At 47.0% G+C, this 12,335-nt stretch overlaps 1 long non-coding RNA gene across 1 annotated transcript; it reads right to left on the bottom strand.

The window, feature by feature from the left end:
- Window positions 1-305: 305 nt before the first annotated feature.
- On the bottom strand, window positions 306-12,008 carry LOC101907070 (uncharacterized). The gene is made up of 5 exons (XR_003033896.2): window positions 10,288-12,008; window positions 4,054-4,098; window positions 3,633-3,733; window positions 2,447-2,643; window positions 306-1,388 (listed from the first exon to the last, which is right to left on the bottom strand). It is a non-coding gene; the product is annotated as an uncharacterized lncRNA (long non-coding RNA).
- Window positions 12,009-12,335: the final 327 nt, after the last annotated feature.

Below are 12,335 nucleotides of genomic sequence, written 5' to 3'. Positions count from 1 at the left end.
GGAACAGAGCATGCGTCTGCTCCCGTGATGTGAGGCTGTGAAGACCCATCAGCCTAGAAGCACCATGCAGCCCCTTCCTCAGCACCTTTCCAGAGCCACCTGGGCCATGCTGCTTTCCTAGGCTTGACCCTGGAAGGATGTGTGTCCCTTTTCCCTGAGTTCCCACACAGGTAACACAAGGACTTCTCAGGGACTTGCCAGAGTCACACCTTGTCTTCACTCTTCACTGGCTCTTTCTCTGTCCCTGTGTTGTAGAATCTGGAGTCACAAAACACCCCTCGGACACTCAAGACAGTGGAGTAGTTTATTATGCCAGTTTATATTGGTACACCAGTACCAGTTCTAAGGGGAATTGGTTTACAATAAGGACCCTGATGATTTTGGAGGACTTGGTTTTATGCCCTCTGCTACATGACTGGCCACGTTAGTAATTAGTTTTACAACATGCAGGTGCTGAAAAATTAACAATTACATGTAGGTACAGGCACTATAATCAATATAACTGAGACAACCTGACCTTTACTTCTAGTCTTTGTTTGCCATCTGTGAGGAGGGGGTTCCTGCTTTTTCTTTAATGATGGTTAACAGGGTTCATGCCCAGTTCACATCCTGCCTTAAGATGGCTGACAGTCTTCAAGATGGAATCCCTCTTGCCCTCCTCCCAGTAATCCCAACATTCCCTCCTCCTGATGCTCATCTTATCTTTAATGGTGGGCATCAGTCATGGGTAAGTATTGTACATGGGGACTGTGTACCTGTAGCAAGGCTGTCAGTCTAGAGGTTATACACAGAGTTATACATTGGAGAATTCAAGGCCTAAAAATAATACAACGATTACAAAAAGATTTTTCCACCAATCACCTTTGATCCAAGAAAATATCGATGACCAAAAAAGGAGTATTATCATTAGACATAGCTTTTACCTCAAATGTCACGCATGGGCTTGATCAATTTGGTTAGAGTTTGGATTACATCAAGAAAGAATCAACAGGTTGTGAGTTACTAAAGAAAGAAATGTTTCTCATTGTTGTTTCAAGAACGAGCAGAGGGGACTAAATTCCTCTCTGTGTAAGGGAGACACCCACCAAGGAAGTCCACCCCTCACCGACAAAGGCATGACCCCACAAACCCAACAGTTAAAGTTTGCATATGAGCGGGTCCAGGACAGAACACATTATCCTGAGTTTGCAGTCCTGGCAGGGTCGTCATGCTGATCAGGAACAGCAGGAATCATCTGACACAGCTCCATCCTGGATCTGGTTGTTGATGGAAGACGAGTTGGGTCAGTGGTTCTTCCGGGTTAGGATGGGCAGTCCAGTGTCCCTTGTCCTCCACTGCTGTCTTGAGCCGAGTGTGGTGAATCCAGGGAGTGATACCTGGAACTTTAACTGCAATGGGAGTGGTTAGTACAATTGTGAATGGCCCTTTCCAGGTCGGGGCAACGTCTGCTGCTTCCAGTCCTTTACCCATACTAAATCTCCTGGTGAGTATGGGTGTACTGTAGTGCCTAGAGAAAATGGAATTCTCTCCTGAACATAGCGGGTGATGTCATGAATCACCTTCCCCAACTGTTTCAGTTGCCACAACACCTCCATCCTTCCTGTTTGTAAATTTCCCTTTACTTCCCAAATAAGGGAGGCCTCCCAAACATTATCTCACAGGGAGAATATCCATGCAACTGGGCGGGGGGAGTGGTCATTCTGATTCTCATTAACACTAATGGCATTATATTCATCCAGGGGACGCCAGTTTCTTGCACCCATTTTGCCAAAGTCATCTTGATAGTCCAGTTCATTCTCTCAACCATTTTGAGCATTGTTATGTATGTAGTTTGTACGTATATATGTATATGTACAGACTTATACATTGTATGTAGTTGTACAGCCAGCAGTATAGGATATTGTTTTATCCTTATGGACTGAGCCCCCACCTTTAGCTCTATTATCACATAAGGGTGGTTTTTCACAAGTCCTGGGGGGTTACTTTCAGCCCATACTTCAGGAAACAGCTTTGTTAGGGCTTTCAGTGTGTGCAACACACCCCCACCCCCTTCCCCGGATGACTGAGACAGCTTCCATTCATCTTCCCTTGGTAACATCACAGACAGGAGGAAAGTCTCTGTTCCCACTTGCAATTTCAGCAGTGATTTCTATCATCTGGGGGCTGGTAAGAGCAGAGAACCCCTCCATCTTTTGGTGTTTCCTTCTAATATCTGGATATGACTGGGCCATGAAAGCAGCATGTAGGAGCCTTTGGTTTTCAGGGGGCTCTGGATCAAAGTGGGTGTATTGTCAAAAAGCCTCACACAGTATCTCATAAAACTCTGTGGGAGTCTTGTCTGCCTTTTGAATTACGGGGTTAGTTTTGGCCACGTTAGTAGGCTTGTGAGCCCCTCTCTTGAGGCCTTGAATAATGGCTGTCTTACACCGTTCCAAGGATTGCTTACCTTGGTCAGTATTGAATTCCCAGTCTGCTCTTGTGTCTGGAGTGGCTTCTCGGGTCCAACTTTCAGGGTCCAGTTGGCCCTCTGGTGCATTTTCTCAGAGCCACTTATGTGCCTCTGTGAGGATCTGGTGTCTTTCCTCCGTACTGAAGAGGGTGAGGAGAAGCTGGGCTATGTCATTCCACATCAGTTGGTGGGTCCTGAAAATAGTCTCCATTAGGTGAGTCATACCCTGTGCCTTCTCAGAATAGGGAGGGGGTGTGCCTTTGCCAGTTCAAGTGATCCATGGTAGAGAATGGCTGATAGTAAAGAGCAGTGGGGCCAGGATGGATGTGCCTGTCTGGCCCCCCTGCGGTACTGCTTGGACCTCCGTAAGAGGCATTTGCAAAACTTCTCTCTTGAGGTTCCTTTGTAGACCTCAGCTATCTCTAAACACTTGACTGTCCCTTTTCTCCCTCTTCTAAACTGGGGAGGGGTGGGTATAATGTTGGTGCAGTAGCTCCCATTGCACTTGGTGGTGCAGTAGGAGGTAGAGAAACCTGCGGCACTGAGGGAGGCAGAGGAGGAAAGCCTTTCTCTTCTCTTGATCTTACCTCTTGTTCAGGGGGTCCCTTTCGTGTTCCCCAGTATGGAGGGTGAGGTGGGAGTTCCTCCTCCTCTGGATCATAATATAATTCCTTTAATTTTTCTCACTTGGATTTTGCCTGCGCCAGAAAAATCTTGCTTTCTCTTTTTCCAAGATAACATACCTGTGCCCAAGGGGGTGTATTCTGTACAATTAGTAGCCATGAGTATGGGAACTGGTCTGGGTGGCCTAGCTGCCTGGTTACCACAGAGTACACAGCTTGAACTTTGTCCAATTCTAGGGTTCCCTCTGAGGGCCATCCGACCCTAAAGGATGGCCAGTCTATCTCACAAAAGGTTCTAAGCTTGTCTGGGGTTAACTTTATACCATAGTCTCCTCTAAAGCCCTTTTTGAAGTTTTTAATCATGTATTCAAGAACGGTTGGCTTGGATTCTCCACTACCCATCCTGCTTTTCACGTTTCTTCAATCACTTACAGGAAGTCCAACTTCTATTTCATCGCTCCTTTGCAGGGTCGTGTACCCCAGCCACTGCTGATGTCTCCACTCAAAGCACAACTGCCACTTTATCTCGGCTATGACCAGGGTGGAAAAGCTTTACTTACCAAGTGTTTCAGTGGTAATACCCCTCATGTTTTTCTCTCAGAAGCCAGCCAAATCCAAGCAATTAAGCCTTCCACGTACTCCTCCTTGCGTAAGTCTGATCCTAGAGAGATCCAAGTCTGTCTTATCATGGGTCAGCACAGACAAACATGCATCCAGAGCCACAGTTCCCAGTCTGGTCCTAAACAACGTTTCGGAGTTCCCTGAATCCCTACGGAGAACTGGAGGGTGTTGAGGCAAAGGGGACAGTCCCTTGGAAGCCAAAAAATACATGGACAAACAACCAGCACAGATTCAGTTAACAGTCTTTCTTACTTCAGTAAACAATTCCCCACTGAGCCTACGAGGACACAGCTGCTGCAGACTCATCCAGCCCCAAGGGGTTGATCAGGCCCCTTCTTCCATTATTACAGTGGGACATACCTGTGTGCGCTTCCCTTCTGTTGTCTACAGTTCTGTGAAATCCACCTAGAAAGAAGATTCGATTAAACAAGAGCTGATTCAGGGGAGGAGGCGCCTTCCCCTTCCGGATGCTCTCATCCCAGTGAGCCACAGGAGGAGGCTTAGTGTGCCTGTCTCTCTGAGGGTTTCCCAGCCAATGCACCAGAAATGTTGTAGAATCTGGAGTCACAAAACACACCTCGGAGGACACTCAAGACAGTGGAGTACTGTTTATTATGCCAGAGGGTCCAAAGGGAATTGGTTCACAACAAAGACCCTGATGATTTCGGAGGACTTGGTTTTATACCCTCTGCTACATGACTCTACACATTAGTAGTTAGGTTTACAACATGCAGGCGCTGAAGAATTAACAATTATAACATGCAGGTGCAGACACTATCATTAATTTAACTGAGACAATCTGACCTTTACTTCCAATCTTTGTTTGCCATCTGTGAGGAGGGGGTTTCCTGGTTTTTCTTTAACGATGGTTAACAGGGTTCAGGCCCAGTTCACATCCTGCCTTAAGATGGCTGACAGTCTTCAAGATGGAAGCCCTCTTGCCCTCCTCCCAGTGGCCCCAACACCTGCCGTACCCATTCATTTGGTCTCAGCTATGGGACGGTGGTACCAATTGTTCATGTTCAGTTCAGTTCAGTTCAGTCGTTCAGTCATGTCCGACTCTTTGTGACCCCATGAACTGCAGCACGCCAGGCCTCCCTGTCCATCACCAACTCCCAGAGTCCACCCAAACCCATGTCCACTGAGTTGGTGATGCCATCCAACCATCTCATCCTTTGTCATCCCCTTCTCCTCCTGCCCTCAATCTTTCCCAGCATCAGGGTCTTTTCAAATGAGTCAGCTCTTCGCATCAAGTGGCCAAAGTATTGGGATTTCAGCTTCAGCATCAGTCCTTCCAATGAACACCCAGAACTGATCTCCTTTAGGATGGACTGGTTGGATCTCCTTGCAGTCCAAGGGACTCGCAAGAGTCTTCTTCAACACCACAGTTCAAAAGCATCAATTCTTTGGTGCTCAGCTTTCTTCACAGTCCAACTCTCACATCCATTCATGACCACTGGAAAACCCATAGACTTGACTAGATGGATCTTTGTTGGCACAGTAATGTCTCTGCTTTTTAATATGCTATCTAGGTTGGTCATAACTTTCCTTCCATGGAGTAAGCATCTTTTAATTTCATGGCTGCAAGCACCATCTGCAGTGATTTTGGAGCCCAGAAAAATAAAGTCAGCTACTGTTTCCACTGTTTCCCCATCTATTTGCCATAAAGGGATGGGACCGGATCCCATGATCTTAGTTTTCTGAATGTTGAGCTTTAAGCCAACTTTTTCACTTTTATCAAGAGGCTTTTTAGCTCCTCTTCACTTTCTGCCATAAGGGTGGTGTCATCTGAATATCTGAGGTTATTGACATTTCTCCCAACAATCTTGACTCCAGCTTGTGCTTTTTCCAGCCCAGCGTTTCTCAGTATGTACTCTACATAAAAGTTAAATAAGCAGGGTGACAAGATAGAGCCTTGACACACTCCTTTTCCTATTTGGAACCAGTCTGTTGTTCCATGTCCAGTTCTAACTGTTGCTTCCTGACCTGCATACAGGTTTCTCAAGAGGCAGATTAGGTGGTCTGGTATTCCCATCTCTTTCAGAATTTTCCACAGTTTATTGTGATCCACACACTCAAAGGCTTTGGCATAGTCAATAAAGCAGAAATAGATGTTTTTCTGGAACTCTCTTGCTCTTTCGATGATCCAGAGGATGTTGGCAATTTGATCTCTGGTTCCTCTGCCTTTTCTAAAACCAGCTTGAACATCTGGAAGTTCATGGTTCATGTACTGCTGAAGCCTGGCTTGGAGAATTTTGAGCATTATTTTACTAGCGTGTGAGATGAGTGCAATTGTGTGGTAGTTTGAGCATTCTTTGGCATTGCCTTTCTTTGGGATTGGAAAGAAACCTGACCTTTTCCAGTCCTGTGGCCCCTGCTGAGTTTTCCAAATTTGCTGGCATATTGAGTGCCGCACTTTGTTCATGTGCTATTCCTTTAAATTTCCTGTTCATGTTACAGAGCTTATGCTCCAAATCCTTCCGGGCTTAGGTTTTTGAAATCTGAAAGCCTGGTTTTTGCAACTCCAGGTCTTGCCTTTTGAATCTGCAAGTCAAGAATGCTACTCTGAATGCTTATCTAGTACCTAGAGGGTACTAGGAAGGGAATGGGGAGAAAAGTGCAGAGAGATTACAGAGTACTGGGAAGTAAACATCTTACACAGTGTTCTGAAGTCTCTTTGTCCATTCAGCTCACATCTAACCTGTGGCCAGGGGCTGTGCTGTTCTTAGCTGCTCAGTCATGTCCAACTCTTTGCAACCCTATGGACTGTAGCCCTCCAGGCTTTCCTGTCTATGGGGATTCTCCAGGCAAGAATACTGGAGTGGGTTGCCACACCCTCCTCCAGGGGATCGTCCCAACCCAGGGATAAAACCCATGTCTCCAGCACTGCAGGCAGATTCTTTACTGTCTGAGCCACAAGGCACTTCATTTAATTTATCTCCAAACCAAAAGAACATTCTTTGCCTAAGAGCAATTCTACCTTCTTCCTAAGCCAGTTGGCCCAGATGGCAGGTGACTTTTAAAAAGAACACTTTGTCCTTACTGTTACATAATTTAAAAACTGTCACCAGAGCTATAATGGACACCAGCACTGGGGACCTTGAGACAGAAAGTAGTGACCAATGAGTTGCAAGGGTCAGGTTGATTTCCTGGAAGAAGTGACATTTGAGCTGGGCGCACATTCCAGGCAGAGGGGAAAGCAGGAGAAGAGCTACAGAGGTTGTCCTGGGATCCAGGAGCAGGAGAGGAAGGAGGGAACTGCAGGGTGCCAATGGGGAGAGGACACCAGAGTGACCTGCAGGAATCAGCTGTGCCAGGCCTGGGTGGCAAAGTGTTTGAATTCCATCTCAAGGGTAACAAGTGTGATCCCTTTAGTAGATTCTAGACAGGGAAGTTGTTATTCAGTTGTCCAACTCTATGTGGCCCCATGGATGGTAGCATACCAGGCATCCCTATCCTTCACCATCTCCTGGAACTTGCTCAAACTCATGTCTATTGAATCAGTGATGACATCCAACCATCTCATTCTCTGTTGTCCCCTTCTCCCCCCACCCTCAATCCTTCCCAGCATCAGGATCTTTTCCAATTTGTTGGTTCTTTGCGTCAGGTGGCCAAAGTATTGGAGCTTCAGATCCAGCATCAGTCCTTCCAATGAATACTTAGAGTTGATTTCCTTTAGGATTGACTGGTTTGATCACCTTGCTGTCCAAGGTACTCTTGGGAGTCTTCTCCAACACCACAGTTCGAAAGCATTAATTCTACTGTGCTCACCCTTCTTTGGAGAAGGCAATGGCACCCCATTCCAGTACTCTTGCCTGGAGAATCCCATGGACGGAGGAGCCTCGTGGGCTGCAGTCCATTGGGTCGCTAAGAGTCGGACATGACTGAGTGACTTCACTTTCACTTTTCACTTTCATGCATCGGGGAAGGAAATGGCTACCCACTCCAGTGTTCTTGCCTGGAGAATCCCAGGGACGGGGGAGCCTGGTGGGCTGCCGTCTATGGGGTTGCATGGAGTCGGACACGACTGAAGCGACTTAGCAGTAGCAGCAGCAGCCGTCTTTATAGTCCAACTTTCACATCTATACATGACTACTGGAAAAAGCATAGCTTTGACTAGACAGATCTTTGTCAGCAAAGTGATGTCTCTGCTTTTTAATATGCTGTCAGATTTGTCATAGCTTTTCTTCCAAGGAGCAAGCATCTTTTAATTTCACGGCTGTAGTCACCATCTGCAGTGATTTTGGAACCCAAGAAAAAAAAGTCTGTCGCTGTCTCATAGTAGAAACAGACAAGCAAGTGCCATGGTTCAGGCAGTTTCCTCTCTGACCCTTTCCTGGTGTTTCCTCATTCCACTACCCCTACTTGAAATGCCAGTGCCATTCTCTTCCTTTTATGGGAAAGATATCTGGCCTGGCCTGCCCTGCACTCTATTTCCTTTCTCTCGACTGAAACTTGCATCTCATGGCACCTTCATTACAGTGACCCTGAATGCACAGGGTCATGTGAAACTTGTGACTATCCCCGTTACTCTTCTACCCCTAGGCCTTTGTTCTTGCTGTTCTCTCCACCTTCCCATACTTCTCTCTGTCTGCCTCCCTCTAACTCATCCTTTAAGTCTTGGTTCTGTAGCTGTCTCCCCAGATCATATCTAAGTCCCTCTCCACAAGTGTTTCTGATCTGTGTCTCCCCTACTTTCCAAAGCGGTCCCAGCCTAACTCCCTGGCCAGAAGCCCCAGCCCTGGGCCTGGAGCTATCTAGGCAGTGAAACTGAGTTGCTTCCTGGTTTTCTTTGGCAGCAGTGTTCCCAGGAGGTGGGATTGGCAGTGTTTCCAGGCCCTGGACATTGATTCTGATGTAAGCTTCAGGGCCACATAGTATAAAATAGGATTAATGGGCAGATCATTAGGCAGCAACAAGTGAGGCTGTGGCACCAGAGAAAGGAACCAGACTTCGTGCTGGGTTTCATGGGCCTTGCTCTAGTTTCAGAATCGGAACACATGTGTCCTAACCCAGTGCCAAAATTACTTTGCCAACAAAGGTCCGACTAGTCAAGGCTATGGTTTTTCCAGTAGTGAGAGTTGGACAATAAAGAAAGCTGAGCACCAAAGAATTGATGGTTTTGAACTGCAGTGTTGGAGAAGACTCTTGAGAGTCCCTTGGACTGCAAGGAGATCAAACCAGTCAATTCTAAGGGAAATTAGTCCTGAATATTCATTGGAAGGACTGATGTTGAAGCTCCAATCCTTTGGCTACCTGATGCGAAGAACTGGCTCATTTGAAAAGACCCTATTGCTGGGAAAGATTGAAGGTGGGAGGAGAAGGGGACAACAGAGGATGAGATGTTTTAATGGCATCACCCACTCAACGGACATGAGTTTGAGTAAACTCCGGGAGTTGATGATGGACGAGGAGGCCTGGCGTGCTGCAGTCCATGGGGTTGCAGAGTCCGACATGACTGAGTGACTGAACTGAACTGAACTGAACTGAACCCAGTGCCAATGACAATTTGCTATGTGACCCTGCTGAATCTTTTGTCTCCTGAGCCTCAGTTTGCTCATCTATAAAATGAAAGGATCAGACGAAATGATCTGCCTCTGGGGTCTTCTCAATAAGTATTCTTGAGTACCGCACGGGCTCTGCTGGTGATAAAAGGATGAAGCAGACCCTGTTCCTGCCCTCATGGGGAGTATTGTCAGTGCGGGGCAGACCCATGCTCAGCTGGTTCTAATGCAGTGGCAAAGTGGAATAGGTGGGTTTTGTGCTCAGACTGAACTGGGCAAGATTTGGCTGAGTTATCTTGGGCAAATGTCTTTATACCTCTGAGCCTCAGAGCCCCTTCAGTAAAATGAGGCTGATCATGCCTGCATATGGAGGTTTGTGATGAGGGTTAAATGGAAAAAAAAAAAAAAAAATCAACGTGCCTAAAGAACTTGACACTCCAGGCATTATTTCAGAGATGACAATTCTCCAGAGGGGCCTTGTGGGGGGTCCCAGGAGGGCGGGTTCTCTCTGCTTGGGGTGGAGGTGTACCGGGGAAGCTCACCAAGCTGGGCCTTGAGGGTAAAGAGCAGCCCCGGGGGAGGAGCCAGCTGGGCAGGTCCTTAGTGCCCACCCATCCCTGGTCAGAGCACCATCCTCACGGGCTCTGCCCAATCTGCACCAGGCAGGGCCTTTTCTCCCTCAGTTCCCCTCAGCTTCCTGGGCCCCAGCTCGTGCTCTGCCTGTGTCCTTTCTCTGTGGCTGTTCCCGAGCTTCTCCAGCTGGCCATCATCTCCTACTCATCCTTTTCACTCAGGGCAGCCTCCCTTCTGCCTGAAACCTTCTCCTCTGGCTCTGTGAAGGACCTTGTGTCCTTCTAGGTTCCCTCAGAACCCCACCTTTACCCCACCACACTGTTCTCATGCTCATTTGTCCCCTGGGTGCTGTTTATCCTGCCCCGTGGTTCTTGTGTCTCCTGCCTGCTTGGGACCTGGATCTGTCTTTTATTCCCCAACTCTGTCCTGCATTCTCAACTGTGTTCTCTTCCAGTGTCTTCCCTTCAGCATTAAACAATTCTCAGGTATCTTATCTTAGGGCTTCTTGATGGCTCACAGTAAAGAATCTGTCTGTCAATGCAGGAGATTCAGATTTGATCCCTGGGCCAGAAAGATCCCCTGGAGAAAGAAATGGCAATCCACTCCAGTATTCTTGCCTGGGAAATCCCATGGACAGAGGAGCCTGGCAGGCTACAGTCCATGAGGTCACAAAGAGTTGAACATGACTTAGCAAGTAAACAACCATGAATCCCCTGATGGATTATCAACACCCCACACCCCTTCCTTCACTGCTCCATCCACAGGACCTTTCTCTGAACACCACACCTTTTTAAAACCTGTTCAGCTTCTATCAGCAGGGGTGAGGGCCAGGCAGTGTTTGCTGATAACAGAAAAGAGAGCTGTTCCCAGGGCAGGGCTGGAGACAAGTGTACTTAATATATTCTCTCCGAGGTTTTGGAAGCCGTCCTAAACCCAAGCCTTGTTTAATTGCCCGAGCTGCTGCAGGGCAGATGCAGGACCCACAGTATTACTGAAATCTGAGCCAGGTAATTTGGTAACTTGGTCTCTTGACTGCCCTGCCCCAGCTATCCTTGATAGTTCTTGCTAGAGATAGGTCCACCATCCCACCTCTTTTGGTGAAATAGAGCCCTATTTTATGAGAGGGAAAGGAGTTTCTGAAGGCACTATTCTTTCTCTTTCGTACCCACTAAACCTCAGCCTTGCTTGCCCACTTCCAGTGATGAGGAGGTCACCACTCAGAGGTACCTGCCTGGCAGGCTGATTGTGTAATGGATCTGGCATGGTAAGAGTTTTATAACTGAGTTCTTGTTCTCGTGCCCTTTTTCTATCTCCAGGCAGTGCTACATGTTGAAGAGTTTTTGCCCCATTCTGTCTGATTTGCTATTGTTTGGTTAAAGCATCTGCCTGCAATGTGGGAGACCTGGGTTCAATCCCTGGGTTGGGAAGATCCCCTGGAGAAGGAAATGGCAACCCACTCCAGTATTCTTGCCTGGAAAATCCCATGGACAGAGGAGCCTGGTGGGCTACAGTCCACAGGGTAGCAAAGAGTCGGACATGGCTGAGCGACTTCACTTTCACTTTCAGTTGCTAAGAAGTGATTCTTTGTGACCTCATGGACTGCAGCGCTCTAGGCTCCCTTGTCCTTCACTATCTCCTGGACATTGCTGAGACTCGTGTCCTTTGAGTCAGTGGTGTTATCTAATGATCTCATCTTCAGCCCCCTTCTCCTTTTGCCTTAAATATTTCCCAGCATCAAAGTCTTTTCAAATGAGTTGGCTTTTCACATCAGGTGGCCAAAGTATTGGAGCTTCAACTTCAGCATCAGTCCTTCCAATGAATACTCAGGATTGATTTCTTTCAGGATTGACTGGTTTGATCTCTTTGCAGTATAAGGGACTCTAAAGAGTCTTCTCCACCATCACAATTCAAAAGCATCAATTCTTTGGTGCTCAGCTTTCTTTATGGTCCAACTCTCACATCTGTACAATGACTACTGCAAAAACCATAGCTTTGACTATAGAAAATTTTGTTGGCAAAGTGATGTCTTTGCTTTTGAATACGCTGTCTAGATTTGTTATAGCTTTTCTTCCAAGGAGCAATTTTAATTTCATGGCTGCAGTCACCATCCACAGTGAGTTTGGAGCCCAAGAAAATAAAATCTGTCATTGCTTCCACTTTTCCCCTTTCTATTTGCCAGGAAGTGATGGGACCAGATGGCATGATATTAGCATTTTGAATATTGAGTTTTAAGCCAGATTTTTCACTCTCCCCTTTCACCTTCATCAGGAAGCTCTTTAGTTCCTCTTCATTTTCTGTTATTAGAGTGGTATCATCTGCATATCTGAGGTTATAGATATTTCTCCTAGCCATCTTGATTCCACCTTGTGATTCATCTTAGCAAAGAGAAGGGAAAGAGGATTCCTAGCTTAGGGAAGAGCATGCATGAAGGCAAGATGGAGCAGAGTGCCTTGGCAGACCCAGAGGAAGATAGGTGACAGTTGCAAGGGAGAGGGCGTGGACAGAGGATGAAGCTCAGTCGTGGGAATAGGAGCTGGGTTGGGAGTTCGATGAGGGCTGCATTCC

The sequence above is a fragment of the Bos taurus genome, chromosome 3 (assembly GCF_002263795.3).
Source record: "Bos taurus isolate L1 Dominette 01449 registration number 42190680 breed Hereford chromosome 3, ARS-UCD2.0, whole genome shotgun sequence".
Taxonomy (NCBI): Eukaryota; Metazoa; Chordata; class Mammalia; order Artiodactyla; family Bovidae; genus Bos; species Bos taurus.
Note: the sequence above shows the minus strand (reverse complement) of the source record. Positions and strands in the feature narration are given on the sequence as shown.